General features: G+C 39.6%; 2 pseudogenes; one reads left to right on the top strand and one right to left on the bottom strand.

Annotated features, from left to right (window-relative positions):
- The window catches only part of LOC131924597 (large ribosomal subunit protein eL8-like), a 57,377-nt pseudogene extending 51,001 nt beyond the window's left edge, over positions 1-6,376 (bottom strand).
- A 6,369-nt stretch (positions 6,377-12,745) lies between these two features.
- Positions 12,746-15,137, top strand: LOC131924596 (pumilio homolog 3-like; annotated as a pseudogene).
- The last annotated feature ends 2,810 nt before the right edge of the window (positions 15,138-17,947 follow it).

Here is a 17,947-nt window from a genome sequence, read left to right as displayed (position 1 = left end):
GGGGAGGGGAACTATAATCAGAATATATTGTATGATAAAATTTATTCCCAATAAAATTATTATTTTTTTCCACAGCAATGACAACAAAACAATCTGAGAAAATCATGAGAAAAAAGCAAGTAAAAAGTGTTTCTTCATGACCTCTGCTTCAGTTTTTGCCTCCAGCTTTCTGCCTTGACTCCCCCCAGGGATGGAGTATGACCTGAAAGTTGTAAGATAAAACAAACCCTTTCCTCCCTAAGTTGCTTTTAGTCATGGTGTTCTATCATAGCAGAAGAAAGGCAACTAAGACACATGGTACGAAAGTATGACAGAGGATGGACTGTTGGGATAATCTTTTTATACACTATGTGAAGATTTGCCTATGTCCTTCCTCACTTGCCTAAGGCACCTTCTGATTGGTTTAATAAAGAGCTGAATGGCCAATAGCTAGGCAGGAGAGGATAGGTGGGACTTCCGGGTAGAGATACAAACTCTGCAAAAAAAAAAAAAAAATGATGGGAGATTCACCAGCTAGCCATGGAGGAAGTTGGACATAAAGTACTGAGGAGAGATAATGAGCCATATGGCAAAACATACATTAACATAAATGTGTTAATCTAAATTTTAAGAGCTAGCTGTGAACAAGCCTAAGCTAAGGCCAAGGTTTTATGGTTAATAAAAAGTCTCCATGTCATTATTTGGGAGCTGGCCCAAAGAAAGTCTGACTATAATGGACTTTGTCCTTGGTAGTAGTGGCATGAAATGTTAGTTCACTGTATTAACATTCAGGAAGTAAAAGGCTGGTACTGAGACTATACCCACACACCCTGGTCCTGTAGCCCTACCATACCAACTTTGCAAGCTAGACCTATGTACAGAGGGCTGTAGCACCTCTCCAAAGAGTGCCACCATCGAGAGATAAAGTGCACAAACCCTTAGCCTTTGGGTGAAATTCATATCTGTTTGATAATATTTTGCTCCTGCATAGATTCTTGGTCATATCATAATGAAACTGTGTTTAGTCTAACTTCAAATGCCCCCATAGTCTTAGCTATGCCAATCTCTTTAGAAATTATAATCAATCTGCCAACACCTACCTTCTTTACCATCCTTCCAACTTTAATCGTATTCCCACTTCTTGTTAATATTACTAGTGCTGGTCTTGGATTCTTTTTGATGATCCTTTTTTGGTAATATTTCATTTTAAACCTTTTGGCTTGTAGTTTATCTATGCCTTTATATTTAAAGTATAAAGTTTGTTGACACTGCCGTACCTAATGGAACGGTGCAGAAGAGGGGGAGGATAGACGGTAAGAGCCAGAGGATTGGGGAGTTTGCTGTGGGATCATGTCTCCTAGCAATATCAAAAGTTACACCTATAGAATTTCACCCACATGACTGTCCAAATGTGAGCTGAACAAGGATGATACCAAAGAACATGCCAAACTAGAAGAAGGAAAGTTCATGAGGCCTCAGCCCTACATAAAGAACAACAGGCAACTGAATGAAGCTGGGGTCTGGAGAGGTGACCATCCCTAGGAAGAGCACATCAACTGGTTGTCCAGTGGTTAGCCCAAAAAACATACACACAAGTATGTATGGACTGAACAGGTTATATTTAGGAATATATATGTATATACAAATATATATATATGCATGTAATAACAACTAGTGGAAAAGAAACCATGAATTTGAAGGACAATAGCGAGAGGTATATGAGAGGCCTTAGAGAGAGAAGAGGGAAGGGAAAATAAATCTCAAAAATAAAAAAAAAAGAGAAAGAAATGGGCTGTATCTTAAAGCTCATGTGTACAGATGGAACTTGGGAAATTGTTTTTATTATACTTCCAACTTTACAGATGTGCATATAGTATCTCATTAAGGAATAACTAAAAGAAAATAAAAAGTGGAAATATATATTTAAAATAAATAAAGTATGTGTGTTATTGCCAGGTTATAGTTAAGTATTGTGTTTTACTTAATATTTCCGCCTTTTAATCAAGTGTTTAAGCCATTTACTTTTAGTGTAATTACTCATATAGTAGTATGCAAGCTTGTCAGATTTCTCTTTGATTTTTTATTTGCTCTATACGTCATTATTTTCCGTTTTGGAAATTAATAATTTTACTTTCATGAATTATTTTTTCAACTTAGCTTCGATGCTAGCTGTTTTCTCATTATTGTGACAAAATGCTTGCAAAAAAACAACTAAAGGGTTTATTTTGGCTTACATCTGAGAATGTGTGTAGTCCATCACCACAGGGAAGGCATGGAGTCAGGCGTGTGAAGGGGCTAGTCCTGAGCTGTACTCAGCCATGAAGCAGAGAGCGATGAAGTCTGGTACCTGCCTGCTTCCTCCTTTCTCCACTCTTATACAGCCTGTTCTGTCCAGATGTGAACATGTAGCCTCATACTCTTGTTAACATAGCTTTGAGTCACTCCTGTCACTGCGTCTTCTCTGCCTTGAGACAACATATACCCTTCTTCCTTTAAGTTGCCTCTTACTATGTATTGGTCACAATGATGAGAGAAGAGATGTGCTTACATTTTATGTCTCTTTATGTGTGCTCATTCCCTGGCAAATGTCTTTTCATGAAACTCCGCTTTACTTCCAAGGAGCTAGGTATTTGGCCAGTCTTGAGCAGATACACCTGCAGTCAATACATCATTACTGTACTCTTATCACTGTCTATTTAAATCAGCAAAGCTGATGTATTCTGCTTAAGGTCTCTCCTTTTTTTTAAAAACACCACTTAATGTATGATGCTAAGGAAATGCACGGTAATTCTCGGCTCCCTGCTCTAATCCTTGCAGGAACTGCACTCCTCCATTCTGTGTTGTCCAATTCAGTTTCCTGGGTGATGAAAGAGTAATTATCTTCTTAATATAATGGCTATGAGGATAGAGGGAGTTTGCTGTTAGTCATTTCACTGTGACTGAGTACTGAAATAAAAGTTAATTTAAAAGTTTATATTATTTCTGTTCTAATTATGAAAATCCATGTGTGTCTTTGTGGGGGTGTGTGCACATGAGTGCAGTTGCCTACAGAGGCCAGAAGCAGGTATTAGATTTCTTTGGAGTTGGAATTACAGGCAGTTGTGAGCCATCTACCCTGGATCTTAGGAACCGAACACCTTCTTTTGTATTCACTCTTAGACACTGAGCCATCTCTCCTGCTCCTAGAATTTTATTTCCTAACAACAGATTTCCTTATTCTAATGTATACATGTTGCAGATGAGAAAGGGAAAAAAATCTAAATTAGATACCTTCTTAATTATGAATTTCAAAATATATTACTATAATATGTGCTTTAAACTACAAATTATGTGGAAAAGCCACTTGGTAATTTAACTAGAAATTATGTGGATTTTATTATTTTATTTTTTAACTGTTTCCAAAAGTCCTTAAAGGTGAGTGACATACCTTGGCCAACAGCATAAGATTTCAAGCATTTTGGCATAAGAACTGCATTATCTTCTGTGGCCATAGTTCACAATATTACCTGAACTATTCTGCAGAAAGCTTAATATTTCACTTGTTTGGTAGGTGTTATTTTCAGTATAAACAAAGCCTCATTAGCTAAATCCTTTAATAGTATTGTCCTGGGAACCACACCTGGCAGTGGATGGGTCCTGCAGAGGATATGAGGAGTCGGCGGGGGAAGGAAGTGGGCCAGGCCATGGTGGTCTGGAGAATCTTGCAGCCTGACTGACTAGCAGCCAGAGTGTTTATTTATTTATATAGAGGTTAGTAAGCAGGGATACATTCATGATGTTCCAAAACATAGATCATATCATTTTTGTTTTTGGATGTGTGTTTCACTTTCTTTTGCTCATCTTTTAGTCATCATTAATAAACTATGACAGAACAGAGTTATCGTTTCCAATCATTTTTCCTCAAGTTTTGACATCATTAATAAACAGAGTTTTCATTCTTACTTATTAACCCTATAACCCTAGTTTTGAGAATCTAGAGGCATATGACAGCTTGTTCTCAGGCTGGTAGCTTTGGTTTCTTCAAGGACTCTAGACCAAAACAAAATCTTCAACCACCCTGGCCATTTTGCCATGTCCCAAGCAGTGTATTATTAACTCTTAGTGGTCAGAGTGCCCAGAAAAAGTGTTCTCAGGCCAAAGCTGATGCAGTTATTATTCAAATTATGGCATACTACAATGAATATTCTCATTTATATCTTTATAGAACTTGTCTATATGTTTAATCCTGGCATTCTGTTGTTCCTTGGTCATATGACATTATAGTTGCTCTGCATGACCTAACTTTTCTAAGAGAGGGAGGTCCTGACACCTCATACTTTTATCATCTTTCCACTCCATACTTTGCTCATCAGTATGTCTCTGTGTAGGTCAGAATTGTATGTCACAAAATTGTCTGAGTATATAGTGGGAAGAGGCTTGTAATCTGAGCTCCTTTAGCCCACTGAATCTTGTTGAGTTTAGTTTGTTTTGAATATCTTGTTCCTGCGTAAGTACAGGAACAGATGTTTCAAGAATGTCTCATAGCCTCATGAAGAGACCTCTTGCTTCTTCATGTGTCACAACCGTCAAAGTGTAAGGAAGACCTTCAAGAAGATAAGGATATCTCCCTAAAAGTGGGGGGAATAGTATTTTCAGAACTTTCCTGGGGAAGCATAGAAGCAGCATTCCTGGGAAAAGGCATAAATGATTCATAAGGAATTTTCCATCCATCTAATATCCTCAAATTGTACAAATATTAAAAGTGCTCCAAGTATGTAACAGGTGGGGATGAAAACCAAAGGTGGCATTGCAGCCATCATGTGGCTCAGCTCTGCTGGATCTTTGTCAAGCAGCTGTGCTTGCTTTATGACTTCTGCCATTCCATTCAGATATGGCTGTATCAATATTGTACCAAATCTAATTTAAAATGATATTGGAGCTGTGCTAAATTATCTTTACACAAAGTTGGCACCAGTGCATGGTCTCCAAAGTAAGAGTGTGAGGCAGACAAAAAAAAAAAAAGTTTAATTTTCTATTATAAATTATTTGAAAGGTATAAGCACTCAAAATACTGAAGCACTCAAATCATATTTATGGAGGCACATACATGGAACCAAGGCACGTGAAGGACACAGCTTCCTTGGAGTAGATTCCAACACTCACGGAAGAAGTGCCCGTCTGCTCTAAGAAAAGATTGGCTCTGGCAAGCGTCTGGAGATGTGGCTCTCTCAAGGAGTGGGAAACTCTTACAGGGCAAGTGCTGTGGATTGCAGGGGCCAGCTGCCACACTAACTTACCCCACCAAAGAAGGCCTTGATATCTTCCCCTTCTTCTTTAAACAGCGTGTTTCAGACGCGCTCTTATTCAGGGTGCCGCTGCCTTTCTCATCTCGCAAATTTCTTGGGTGTGAGCCAAAGAACGGGCTAATTCCCAACTCACTGAAACTATTAAACCGATCGATAATGAGGCTTTTTACATTAGCCTTGTGCATATATTCCTTTATAGAATACATTTTAAAATAATTTAGTGCCAGTAGCAAGTCAGCATTTACATGAAAACTGTTCTGTATTTGTCTAGCTTAGTGCAGTCTATTACGAGACAAGTGTTATTTATGAACTACGCTTAATTCCATGTAGTGGCTGATGATTTTGTTTCCAGACTCACTACCAGGAGATATGACAACAGTGCAATTTGCCATTAAGCATACTCCTTTTTAAATGATGCTGCCCCACATCCAACTTCCTTATGTTAGTTATACTGAAGTGTTTCTTCAAACTATTTAAGATTTCAAAGATCTATGTGGCATCCCTTTTCCTTTAGATTTGGTCTCTAAGTTAATTTTCTAATTATCTTTGTCCTTGTGATTTGTGGAATCGTTAATTTTAAAGTGGTTAAAGACAAAGAATTCATTATGATTAACAATTCTTAAAATAAACATTATTTAGGGAATTTTCCTGTTTTCCAGTCATAAATCTTGCTTGACAATGACACCAAGTTTTTGCAGCACATAGAAGTTATAAAATTCTCTTTAATATGTATCAGTTAAAGTGAGCAGAAGCTAAGGATAACTCCTATACTGAAATGTAATCTCTGGTATCTCCCCTTAACCTTTCCTTGCTCAGTGAAGTGATCATTCATGTAAAAGACTGTTTTCACTTACAGATGCTACAGTTATTACTCAAGCTAATGACGGCAGATCCTAAGGACTTAGAGTTGAATAAACCTGATAAATCCACTGACTTTTCTGAATGGACACTCTCATCACTCTCATTGGCAATGCAGTCACATCCACAGGACCACTGAAGTCATTCTTCCTGCACGGATGCCGAAATGGATGGCATGGAGTCCTTTTGGAGGGCATTTGCTGTAACAGAATCTTGCACACTGTGTCACCCTCCAAGCACACTCCCATCATCATGATGGCTGATCACTGTAAATGCAGAAAGTTCAGCCAGTTTTACCTGTAACACTAACAAGATGTCCCCGAATGTCACTATTTTGACTGCACAAATGTGTTAACACTCTTATCCTTGAGTGTTAAAGGGCCAGAGGTTTCAGTATCAAAGGAAGGTCCCACATAACAGTATAAGTGAGCCTATCAAAGCTCCCACTAATAATTATGCCTGGATAATTCCCTCTGGAAATACAGCGGCTTGCTCTGTCCCAGGATCTGCCTGTTCCTATTGTGGTACTATGATCCCCTGTGTTTTAAACTTAAGATGAAGTGGACCTTCATCTTCTATTGAAAATCCAGACCTTCAGCTTCCTGTGATCCTGTAACTAAAAGAGATAAAAGGACCTTTCCAGTAAGATTGTCTAACAGGCATTGGCAACCTTTTCAATTCTCCCGTCAAAGGAGGCGGGGCATGCTGAAGTAAGATATGTCCCCGCTGAGTAACCTTTACATGGGACCTGACATTTTCAGTATCTCTTGTTCCACTCATGGGGTCTGTGCCTATTTTCAGAGTAGTGATGGAATTAGTTTGAAGAAAATGTACCTTAGACCTGGATGGGAAGATATACTAGAAGTGGAGGACCAAGGGACAGCTAGTGCACACCAGGGAGTCTTGCTTCTTACATGCTCTGATATCCTCCCTGGATGTGATCAACCTGAGACAAAGCCGGCTTTGGCCACTCCACCTGGAACACAGCCCAATCTCATTTTGAAAAGGTGTGATGCTCTATCACCCACTTTGCTTCTAAAACATAAGTATGTTTCTTGTAACTTCATGGTTTTTAAATACTTAATACTTTTCTGATTCGTGTTAAAGACGAAATTGAGGCTCTCAAACTTCTAACAGGAGCTCTTTGATGGTCAAACCTTGATTTATTTTCATAACCTCCGGTGCATCAACCAACATACTCAATGGTTCAGCAACAAGGAGTCACACACATACAGAGTTTCCGGTTAACTTTGTGGTGCATGAGTCAGTGGTGGAGTCACTGTAATCGACCCCTCATTCCAACACTTTCTTTCAGATTCCCTTACCTCCATGCTTTGGTTTGCTTGTAATTATTCCACTTATTATTTTTTTTTATTTCTGTTCGTTTGGTCAGCTAAGTGCTTCATATGACCTGGTGATTTTACATTTTTTTCTTTTACAATTTTCTCTAGGGTAAATGGCTACAGTCCCTACTATTTTAATATCTGTCCCATTTTCTCCCCCCTCAAACACGACATTATAAGATACAAGATACTGAAATTCCAGAGGCTGTAACTGAGACCTCACTGAATCTTCTTAGCTGCAGGTCCAGTGGTATTATCTCTTGACATCCATGATGGGTACTGTCAGCTCTCTCACTGAAGAAAGAGAGGCCATAGTGACATAGAATTTATTTTGTAGAATGCACTTAGCCTAAAAAATAGTCACTAAAATATCAATGACTGAAAACTATGACATGATGGTATGGTAAAAACAAATTGACTTTTTACTACACACACACACACACACACACACACACACACACACACACACGTACATATACTATGTGTATGTTTTTTTGTGCATGGGGACATGTGTGAAGGTCAGAGAACAACTTGTGGGTTTGGGTTCTCTCCTTCCTTCTTGTGACTGAGGATTGAACTCAGGTTTGGCAGTAAGTACATTTACTTCCTGAGCCGTTTTGCTGGCCACACAAAACAATGTTTGGAAGAGTAGAAAAAAGCAGAAAAAATAATATTTGATGAGTCAGGCATTCATCCAAATGTCTGCAAAATTACATTTCATGTAATTTTGGCCTTGTTCCACTGTGAAAGGGGAGGAAAGTAAAGCTCGGAGATATTGAGTATTTTGTTCAAGGTCACACAGCTAATAAGGGCTATTGGGTTCTAAAGTTTTTGATCATAATATCTTTCAGTAAAAAACAAGAAAAAGAGGTGCTGGTGATATGCTCAGTTTATAGAATTCATGCCTAGCATATACAAATCATGTTTTTCAGCTGCAGCACCCTATAAATTAGCCCCACACTTGGGAGGTCGATGTATCCAATGCCATCCTTGTTGACATAGACTGCATAGTGAGTTCGAGGCCCGCCTAAACCAACATGAGAACCCATTAAAAAAAAAAAAGTAAATAGGTTTTGAATGCCTTACTTTTTATATTGACTCACTCTTTGGTCATCCTGAAGCCACAGGCTGTATCTAGAAATGATCATTGTGAAGAATAAGTATAAACACAAGTGGTTACAGCAGAGAAATAGCAACAGAAAGTATTTTTAGATAATTTGTAGGTTTTGCAAAGCCCCTGTAAAGAATGCCTTTACCCAGGTTCAACTTTTAAATGCAGGATACATCGACAACTTCCAAAGAGGCTAAGCTGCGGATGTGTGTCTCAGGGGAACTCCCAAAGCTTCCGAGTGAGACTTCTCTCTTGCGTGAAGTCGCCACGTGAGGATACATTTCATCGGGCCCTAAGTGATTAAGTGCTGTCATTCATCAGAAAAATATGTTCTGGGAAGAGGACAGCTCTCAGCGTTGTGTCGCAAAAGAGAAATTTAATAGTTTAGGGAATTAGGACACTTGGCTTTGAACATTCAAGTTTACTAGGCTGTGATGACAACTTTAAAAAAAAAAATTGGTGAATTTTAACCTTTAACAGAATGATGCAGCAACTTTAAATTATCTAAAATTTCTGAAACAGACTTATGCTAAAATACCAATTTTCATCTTAATCTTTAAAAAGGTTATTGAAGTAGATTAAACAGTGCTTCAGGAAGCAAGCGTATTTGACACCATCCATTTTACCTTATAATAACATAATTGCTGTGGAGTTTTGACATTTAACAAGGGGTCTGCAGATACAGCCGCCTCAAGGACAATTTTTCTTCCAAAGAAAACTGGTAACATAAAAGATTTCTAACTTTTCTGATTGTGGCATACATATTTAAATGCAAAACTACTTTCATGGTCTCCCCCACCCACTGGAAGCACATGTTGCTCTTCAAAATCCTATTATATTATACATTTATATAAAATATATAGTCCTTGTTTGCATTCTGTGTAATGCCATTAAAAGTGAAGGCAGGTTTTTATTTTGTTTTTGTGATAGGGTTTTCCAATTTGTCAGGAAATCCTATGGTTCTCAGAAGTGGTGTGTGTGTGTGTGTGTGTGTGTGTGTGTTGTGTGGTGTTTTCTAGAATATATCTCTGCTGAACCCTTTTTTAATAGGATCGAGTGCTTTTATTTTTATTTATTTATTTATTTATTTATTTATTTATTTATTTATTTATTTATTTATTTATTTTTGGTTTTTCGAGACAGGATTTCTCTGTGTAGCTTTGCGCCTTTCCTGGGACTCACTTGGTAGACCAGGCTGGCCTCGAACTCACAGAGATCCGCCTGGCTCTGCCTCCCGAGTGCTGGGATTAAAGGCGTGTGCCACCACTGCCCACCACCACTGCCCGGCTGTGCTTTTATTTTTATAAATAATTTGTAGGAATAAACTCATTTGATTCCCTTAACAGTTTTATGAGGTTAGTACTATTTTCTTGATTTTACAAGTGGAGAAACAGAGGTCCAGGGGTAGAATAATGTGCTCTGTCAGGCAGCTGGTTTGTGAGGAACTAGATTTTGAACCCCTGTGGTCTCCCTAAGTAGGTCATTTCCCTTGGAGAGTTCAAGCTGCCCCTTTCCTACCTCTACTTTGAGATGATGAGTACATGCAGTGACAGGGTCCTCCAATTGCGAACACTTGTCCTGCTAAGTGCTTGACACATGCATATGCAATCATTTGGGATTGTGTAGGAGGAAAAGGGGAGACAGGAGGACAAGAAGGCCCATCCATACAAGGTCACAGTAAAAAGCACTAAGCCTGTCTTGGCAACGAGAGTAAGGTTTGGCACAGGTATGGCACAAAGAATAGAAAAGAGAACATTCCTTCTTTAAGGAGACAGAAGAGACAAAGGAAATTTCTTTAAATGTTTGAAATTATTCTGTTCATCAAATGAAACTAAAACAGATTCCATGCTTAATCTCTTAGTGGCTTGAAGTCATATCCCCTCTGTGTTGTTTGTACTGTTTGACTAGGGGCTCCTGTATTGGACAAAAGAAAGGAGGACTGATTCTTAGATGTGCTGAGCTAGGGTGCCGCTGCTTTTGATTAGCTGATGAAAATGCAATTATGCATTATTTGCATCATGTGGTTGATTAAGTTTCATGATATTACATGAAAGTCTATAAGTATAATGCCATCACAGAAATCCCCAGCAGTCAGTTAGTAGGGTTTGATAAATTGGAGGAGATTGCCTTTTTCTGTTTGGATTGATGTGGGGAAGCAGAAACTGCCCTAGATACTTCAACCAGAGTGGATGTAACATTCTGCCATTTGCTACATAAAGGTAATAAGGGGCAACGGAATAATTCAGAGGCTAGGGATAGCAAGAAGCTGCTAATCCTGGAGGATTAAAAGGACAATGTGCTGTCTGGTGGACTAAAGTTAAGGCAGAGCTGTTTCTGTAAAAGGTTGAATTATGGAGATGTATTCATTCCAAATGATGCTTCCATGACAGAGAAACAGGGGTGAGGGGAAGGGGGCAGAGAGCTTGCTTTTTCCCTTCCTCTCCCTTTCCAACACAACTCAAATCTAGTGACAAAAGAGCTTGACAATGTGCTTATAAGAAGGACTGGGAACTCACTTGAAAGAAATAAAGACAAGTGTTCATTTATCGATTATGTGTACAGAGACTAAGAACATTTTTGATGTAGGAAATCAAAGATTTTTGTTTACTTGTTCATTATACTGTACTATTAGTCATTATTTTACACTGTACTCCTACTTATAAAATGTTTACTTTAAAACAGTGAACTGCATCATGTAGAACGAATCTTAAAAGGTCTTATTAATAAAAAACAAACCTAGAGCCAGGTATTGGGGTGAACGCTGAAAGATCAGAGAAACAGAACAAGCCACATTCAACCTCACCTTGCCAACTTCTCAGCTGATCCTGTTTCCTCAGACTGGAAGCCTCTGAGTCCTCACCGGAATGGATCTCAGCTGAACTGCTGCTAAAAGCTTAAAAGCCTAAAAACTTAAAAAGCTTCTAGTTCCTGTTCCTCATGCCTTATATACCTTTCTGCTTCCTGCCATCACTTCCTGGGATTAAAGGCACGTGTTTTTCCTAAGCAATCATGAGATCTCAAGTGCTGGGATTGAAAATGTGTGTCACCATGCCTGGCTCTGTTCCTCTTGTGGCCTTGAACTCACAGAAATCCAGACAGATTTCTGCCTCCGGAATGCTAGGATTAAAGGTGTGTGCTATCACTGCCTGACTTCTATGTTTAATATAGTGGCTGTTCTGTTCTCTGACCCCCAGATAAGTTTATTGGGGTACACAATGTATCAACCACAGCATCACACAAGCAGTCTCACATATTTCTAGTTGCCACATCCCTTGACTACATCAACAAGCTGTGTCAGTGGTTAATCCAGAATGCCTAGGTTGGTTTAAGCACACACCATAATATTTATATATGGCAAGCCACTCAGTGACACATTTCTTAGAAAACGTCTTTGCCATTGAGTGATGGGTGACTATATTGATGTATCATGCCTATATATATATATATATATATATATATATATATATACACATTTGTTATAACACCCTAATATTTTAACCTTTTCTTTTAATAATTATGCTCCCAATTGTTATGCAGATGAATTTTTACAACCCTCTATAAATAGTTATTATAGTTTAGATGTTGATTATCTAGAAAAAATCTGTCATATTATGCTGCAAGTAAAGGTAACGAAGTAAGTAAAGGTCTGCTGGAATTATTCAAGAGAAACATGGACGCAGGTAAAGGACTATATATCACTTAAGTGTTGATATCTAGTAAACCATCTACTCGAACAAGGTCTTCTTAGCAGAACTATATAATGTCTTTTCCCAGTAAACTGGCTTCAACAATGTTATTGTAGGAAGCCTTCCTTCCCCCATGTTAGTCTAGGTTCACTGGTAAATCAACACCAAGACTAGGTTGAATATGTAATGAATTTGTCAAAGATGATATCTGTGAGAGAAAACAGGGAGAAAGCTGGCTGAGATTTCGAGAGCTTCTAGACATCAATGCCGGTCAAATCTCAAATAGAAGAAAGGGGAAGCTGAAAGGGGGATTGGATAGAAGCATGTTAGACTTTAAAACAGTCTTAAGAAAGTGTGGTAGGCTTACTTGGGAGTCATAGCAAAATTGTCCATTGAAGATATCCATGTCTCCTGGGAGTGCTCCTCCTATAATCTCCCTGCCCAGGTTACCATGACCTAGGACTAGTGGTCTTTAGTGCAAACATGGTAGTGGGCTGTAGAGCAAAGCTTCTGGTCCCTCGTTCCAAGTTCAGGTACATTCCTTCTTCTCAGATCATGAGAGGCTCCTGCTCGTCACGGCCACACTCCCACGGGGCTGTACGCCTTCCCTCCGAGAGCTTCCTAGCCATTTCTGTGAACATTACAGCCCACATGTCCACGTCATATCATACTCCTCTCTGGCTGGGTCTATGTCTGGGCAGCATTCATCACAACACAACATCACCGAGAATTTGTCAAACTATGCTCTCCATTGTATTACAAATCAACAAGGGAAATATTAAAATTCTTGACCCAAAGAAACGAAGCAATGTTTTTATTCTTTTAAGCTGCTAAATTTTGTGTTATATTTTATTCAGTAGTAGATAATACAGGGGAGGACAGTATTAATTTATTAATCTACTACTAAATGTATAGTTTTTTTTGGTAAAGAAATGAATGAATTAGCTCATGTGCCTCTAGCCCATATGTGCCAGTTATTATGATAGAAGTCAAAGAGAAAAAATAAAATCAGAGGAAAGAGTCCAAAGACATCACAAGAAGAGAATGAATTTCATAATAACATTGATTCCAGTTCTTCAGAGACATTCCAAGGAAAGTTGTTAAGGAAGGTGAGCCTAAAATTACTTAGAACCTCGAGAAAGGAACCACAAAACCAGGAAAGAAGAGTGTGGAGCAGTTCAAGAACAAGCCACAAGAGGGCAGAGGACCGAAGGAAAAATTACAGGGCGCAAACAAATTCAACAGGAAGAGAAAAATCTCAGCCAGACAGTAAACAAATGGGATGAATCAGCAGCCAAGAAACCCAAATGGGCAGACCTCAAGCAGAGGAAGAGAGAGCTGAAGCCTAGCAGGAACTCAGTCATAAGCTGAACTAAGGCCTTGGGGTTCCAGCCAACAGATTGGGAGAAAAGATTGTGACAAAGGGGGAAAAAAAAGAGTAAAGTTGATGAATGATTCGCAGAAGTTGATTCAAAGGGAAATTAAAACTATGCCTTTGCACAGATTCAACACGTGTGATCCAGTGCTTCGTTCAGTACGGTAACAGAGTGCAGGCTTTTGACGAATTGTGGGGAGATTCGGTTGAATTAAGTAAAACTAAACATTCCAAGAATATTGTTAAAATTTTTTTCACTTGTGTAGACGTAAACAGCAGGATGCAGAGATAATCAGATGGTTTAAAGGCCTCGTGACGAAGATGCTGCGGCACTCGGCGACAACATCCATCGTGGAGTGTGCACGGTGAAAAGGCCATCTTAGACCAGAGGAACGTGCTGAAGGGAGAGCTCCATGGGAACGCGTTTCAGCTTTACAAGTCATCAGACCAACCCACTCTGGACAAGATGCAAGGTGCTGGAGGTGCAGCCAGGAAAATTAGAGCTCAGTATGAGTGAAATGAAGCAGATTTCGACCCCAACGGCCCCAAATTAAGCACTCACTGGTTCATAAAGTGTTCTCGGACTTTTTAAAAAAACCCATGCACCCCCAGAACTTCAATCAGAATTAATTGAAGTCATCCAGGAAAACAGTGATATACTTGCCCCCCCCCCCCCATGATGGTGACCTCGTTGCCATCCACTGTCTGTGTCATGGTACACTCAAGGATAGGAAAATGACTGAGGAAACAATAAAGAAGTACGTTGAGAAGGTGGCTAATGGTCAATACTCTCATTTTGATTGTATTGATGATACTAAGCTTGTGGATCATATAATCATATCAGAAACCATCAGTTCTTTATCCAACAGTAACTGACAAACATAGAAGGAACGTCCTACTGTACTTGCTGAATCCCAGAGCTCCTTCCCACATGGTACAAGAAATCATCACGGTTCTGCAGAAAGATGGCGACGACACTGTAGCCCACCATGTGGGACCTTGGAATCCATCTGCCCGGCTTTGCTAAGCTATCTGCAAGGATATACTCAGGAGGCAGTGCTGGTGAGTCTGCGTGTGTGCCGGTGTCTGACATCCCGGATTCTGTTACTGGAGACGTTCAGCCTCTATGCATGCCCTCACCAGTCTGGCAGCGGCAGAGCTACTACATTGTGGTCGCAAGAATGGAGAGATTCGCGCTACCTAGCATCCTGCATGGCACCTAGTTCTCAAGTGGCTAATAAGGCAAGATATAAAGATTAAATAAAATGGAAGAGAAGGTTGTTTTGCAAAATACTTTTGGAGCATGTTGGCATGAAAAATGGGCCAGCATCAATCAAAGTATAATGATTCTCTTCAGCCTTTTTTTTCAGAGTTGCGACTAGGAAGTTGTAAATGAAGTCAAAGCTGTACTGAGGAGCCCGATTCTTACATGGATTAAAAAAATAATAATAAAACACCAGTAGTGGGGTGGAGACTTTGCTTAAAAACATGAGTGCATAGGTGTGGACAAGATGAATGAGTGAGGGGGAATCCATTTCCCAGTGAAGGCAGGGATCCATACTCACAATTTGGAAGCTCTAGACATGTATTTCTTCCCTGTAAAAGGATCCACTTATATAAAATTGTTTCTAAAAATAGAAAAAAGAAATGAATTAATTGACCATTATGCCGAAGACTTATTTTTAGTTTCCAACACAAGAATCAAATCCTATTAATCCTATTGCAGGAGATGGGCTATGCAGCTACTGCAGAGAGCAGACAGCAAACGTGAATACTGCATTGCAGAGGAGGGTGTACAGGCTGAGGTTAATGAGGACTTTATTCGTGGAACAGGAGTACATTTGATCCCTTATCTGCTAGAACAAAAACACTTTTGTTATAACTAACAAATGAGAGGTGAAAAAAAAAAAAGAGAAACAAAATTAAACAAAGGGCGGATAGACAGAGAGAGCTCTTGTTCCAGGGAACTAATGCAAAATGTCTTTGCTTGTAGAAACCAGAGCCAGAGACCTTTCTAACATGCTTCTGGGGTTTTCTGAGTGTTGTTGAATTGGCTCTGTGTGGCTGATGCCTGGTTGCTAGTGACTAGAAGCATCTTTGCTACTGACAGATTGAACATTCTGGAGCTAAGGACCTCAGCTGTGAAAGAGGGCGTTGTTCCTCTCAGGGACCAGGATGCTGAGTGAGGTAACAGCTGTAAAAGGTATTTATTTCAATGATTATGAATTTTCTGGTTGATCTGACTGCCTTATATTCGTATTCTTGACCTCTTTTATAGTCTGAGGTCCTTTCAAAAATTATAAGGAAATATCTTCATTTTTAGCTCATGATTTTTGGCACAGTTTATGTCCTGGTCTCTCACAATTGAAGGTGCTTGATTGGAAGCCCCACAGGGGCAGCTGGGGCAGCTCTCTAAACCTTGAGTAACTAAAGTCAATATTCTCATGGGAAAGAAAAGTGGAAATACACTCTATTCTATGAAAACATACCCATTAATTTCTAATGGAGGGCTTGCCTTTTATAGACATCTCTGTAAATAAATTTCTGGGCTTTGATTCCCGTTGTAAGCTCAAACATGATGCCCATAGTTTAAATTTCAAGGCCTTTATTGTGTCATTTTTAAAGAAGGAGAATGTTACATGCTATGCTTTGAATTATATCAATGAACTTCTTATTCAGAGGTGGACTTTCTGACGACCTCACCCTTGGGAATGCAATCCACTGTCAGAAGTAAAAAAAAAAAATCATCTTTCAAGGCTAACATCATGGGTATAAAGGCATGTTCTTTACTCCTAGGGCCAGGGCTTTAATGAGTTCTTTACCATACATTTTTAAACAAACTAGGTTATTCAGTTTCCTAGCTCACAGTAGGCAAGAAACTACAAACTGAAAAATAGGGAAAGAAAATGTTGAAAGTGGCCATAGCCTAGGAGTGATGATTGACAGTCTGATGGAGGACGCAGAGGCAAGGAACCCAAAAGACATTTGCAGGGGCGAATTGCCACTCAGGATAACATGGCTTTTACACGATCAATAAAATGTACGATTTGTGTTTAGCAGTCCCTGTTGAAGACGTCATGTATATTGGTATAATTCCTTGATAGTAAAGTGTGTACATTCCCAGTTCTTTCTGCCTTATCATTGAAATAGCAGTGAGAGTTGTCTATTTTGCTCTGCCATGCATGGAAGACAAAGCACAGAAAAGTAAAAATCTTGTTGGCCTTTGAGCTATTGTGCATACAAATTTTCCAACTCTATAACAGAGATAATAATCTTAAATCAAAATAGCAAAAAAAAAACCAAACCCAAAAACAAAACAAAACAAAAACAAATAAACAAACAAAAAAGACCACTGGGGTGGGTATAGAGAAGGGAATAGCAGGATGTGGGTAATATGAAGTAGGACATAGAAAATGAGGAGGGCTGTAATTGGATATTTCCTGTCCTGAATGCCCGGTCCCAAATAATCACTCAGAGGCTTATATTAATTATAAATGCTTGACTGATAGCTCAGGCTTGTTACTAGCTAACTCTTACACTTAAATCAACCCATATTTCTATTTATGCTTTGCTAAGTGGCTCATGACTTGTTACCTCATTTTCTTTTTTTGGGGGGAGATTATCTGTTTTTTTGGTGAGTCTATTTTCTTTTTTTTTAATTTTATTTTACAATATAATTTAGTTCTACATATCAGCCAGGGATTCCCTTGTTCTCCCCCCTCCCGCCCCCTCCCCTTCTCCCCAGCCCACCCCCCATTCCCACTTCCTCCAGGGCAAGGCCTTCCCTGAGGATTGAGATCAACCTGGTAGACTCAGTCCAGGCAGGTCCAGTCCCCTCCTCCCAGGCTGAGCCAAGCGTCCCTGCATAAGCCCCAGGTTTCAAACAGCCAACTCATGCACTGAGCACAGGACCTGGTCCCACTGCCTGGATGCCTCCCAAACAGATCAAGCCAATCAACTGTCTCACCCATTCAGAGGGCCTGATCCAGTTGGTGACCCCTCAGCCATTGGTTCATAGTTCATGTGTTTCCATTCGTTTGGCTATTTGTCCCTGTGCTTTATCCAACCTTGGTCTCAACAATTCTCACTCATATAAACCTTCCTCTTTCTTGCTTATTGGACTCCTGGAGCTCCACCCGGGGCCTAGCCATGGATCTCTGCATCCAGTTCCCTCAGTCATTGGATGGGGTTTCTAGCACGCCAATTAGGGTGTTTGGCCATCCCATCACCAGAGTAGGTCAGTTCAGGCTGTCTCTTGATCATTGCCAGCAGTCTATTGTGGGGGTATCTTTGTGGATGTCTGTGGGCCT

Source organism: Peromyscus eremicus, chromosome 14 (genome assembly GCF_949786415.1).
Source record: "Peromyscus eremicus chromosome 14, PerEre_H2_v1, whole genome shotgun sequence".
Taxonomy (NCBI): Eukaryota; Metazoa; Chordata; class Mammalia; order Rodentia; family Cricetidae; genus Peromyscus; species Peromyscus eremicus.
The sequence above is the reverse complement of the archived record's forward strand: the minus strand, read 5'-3'. Positions and strand labels throughout refer to the sequence as shown.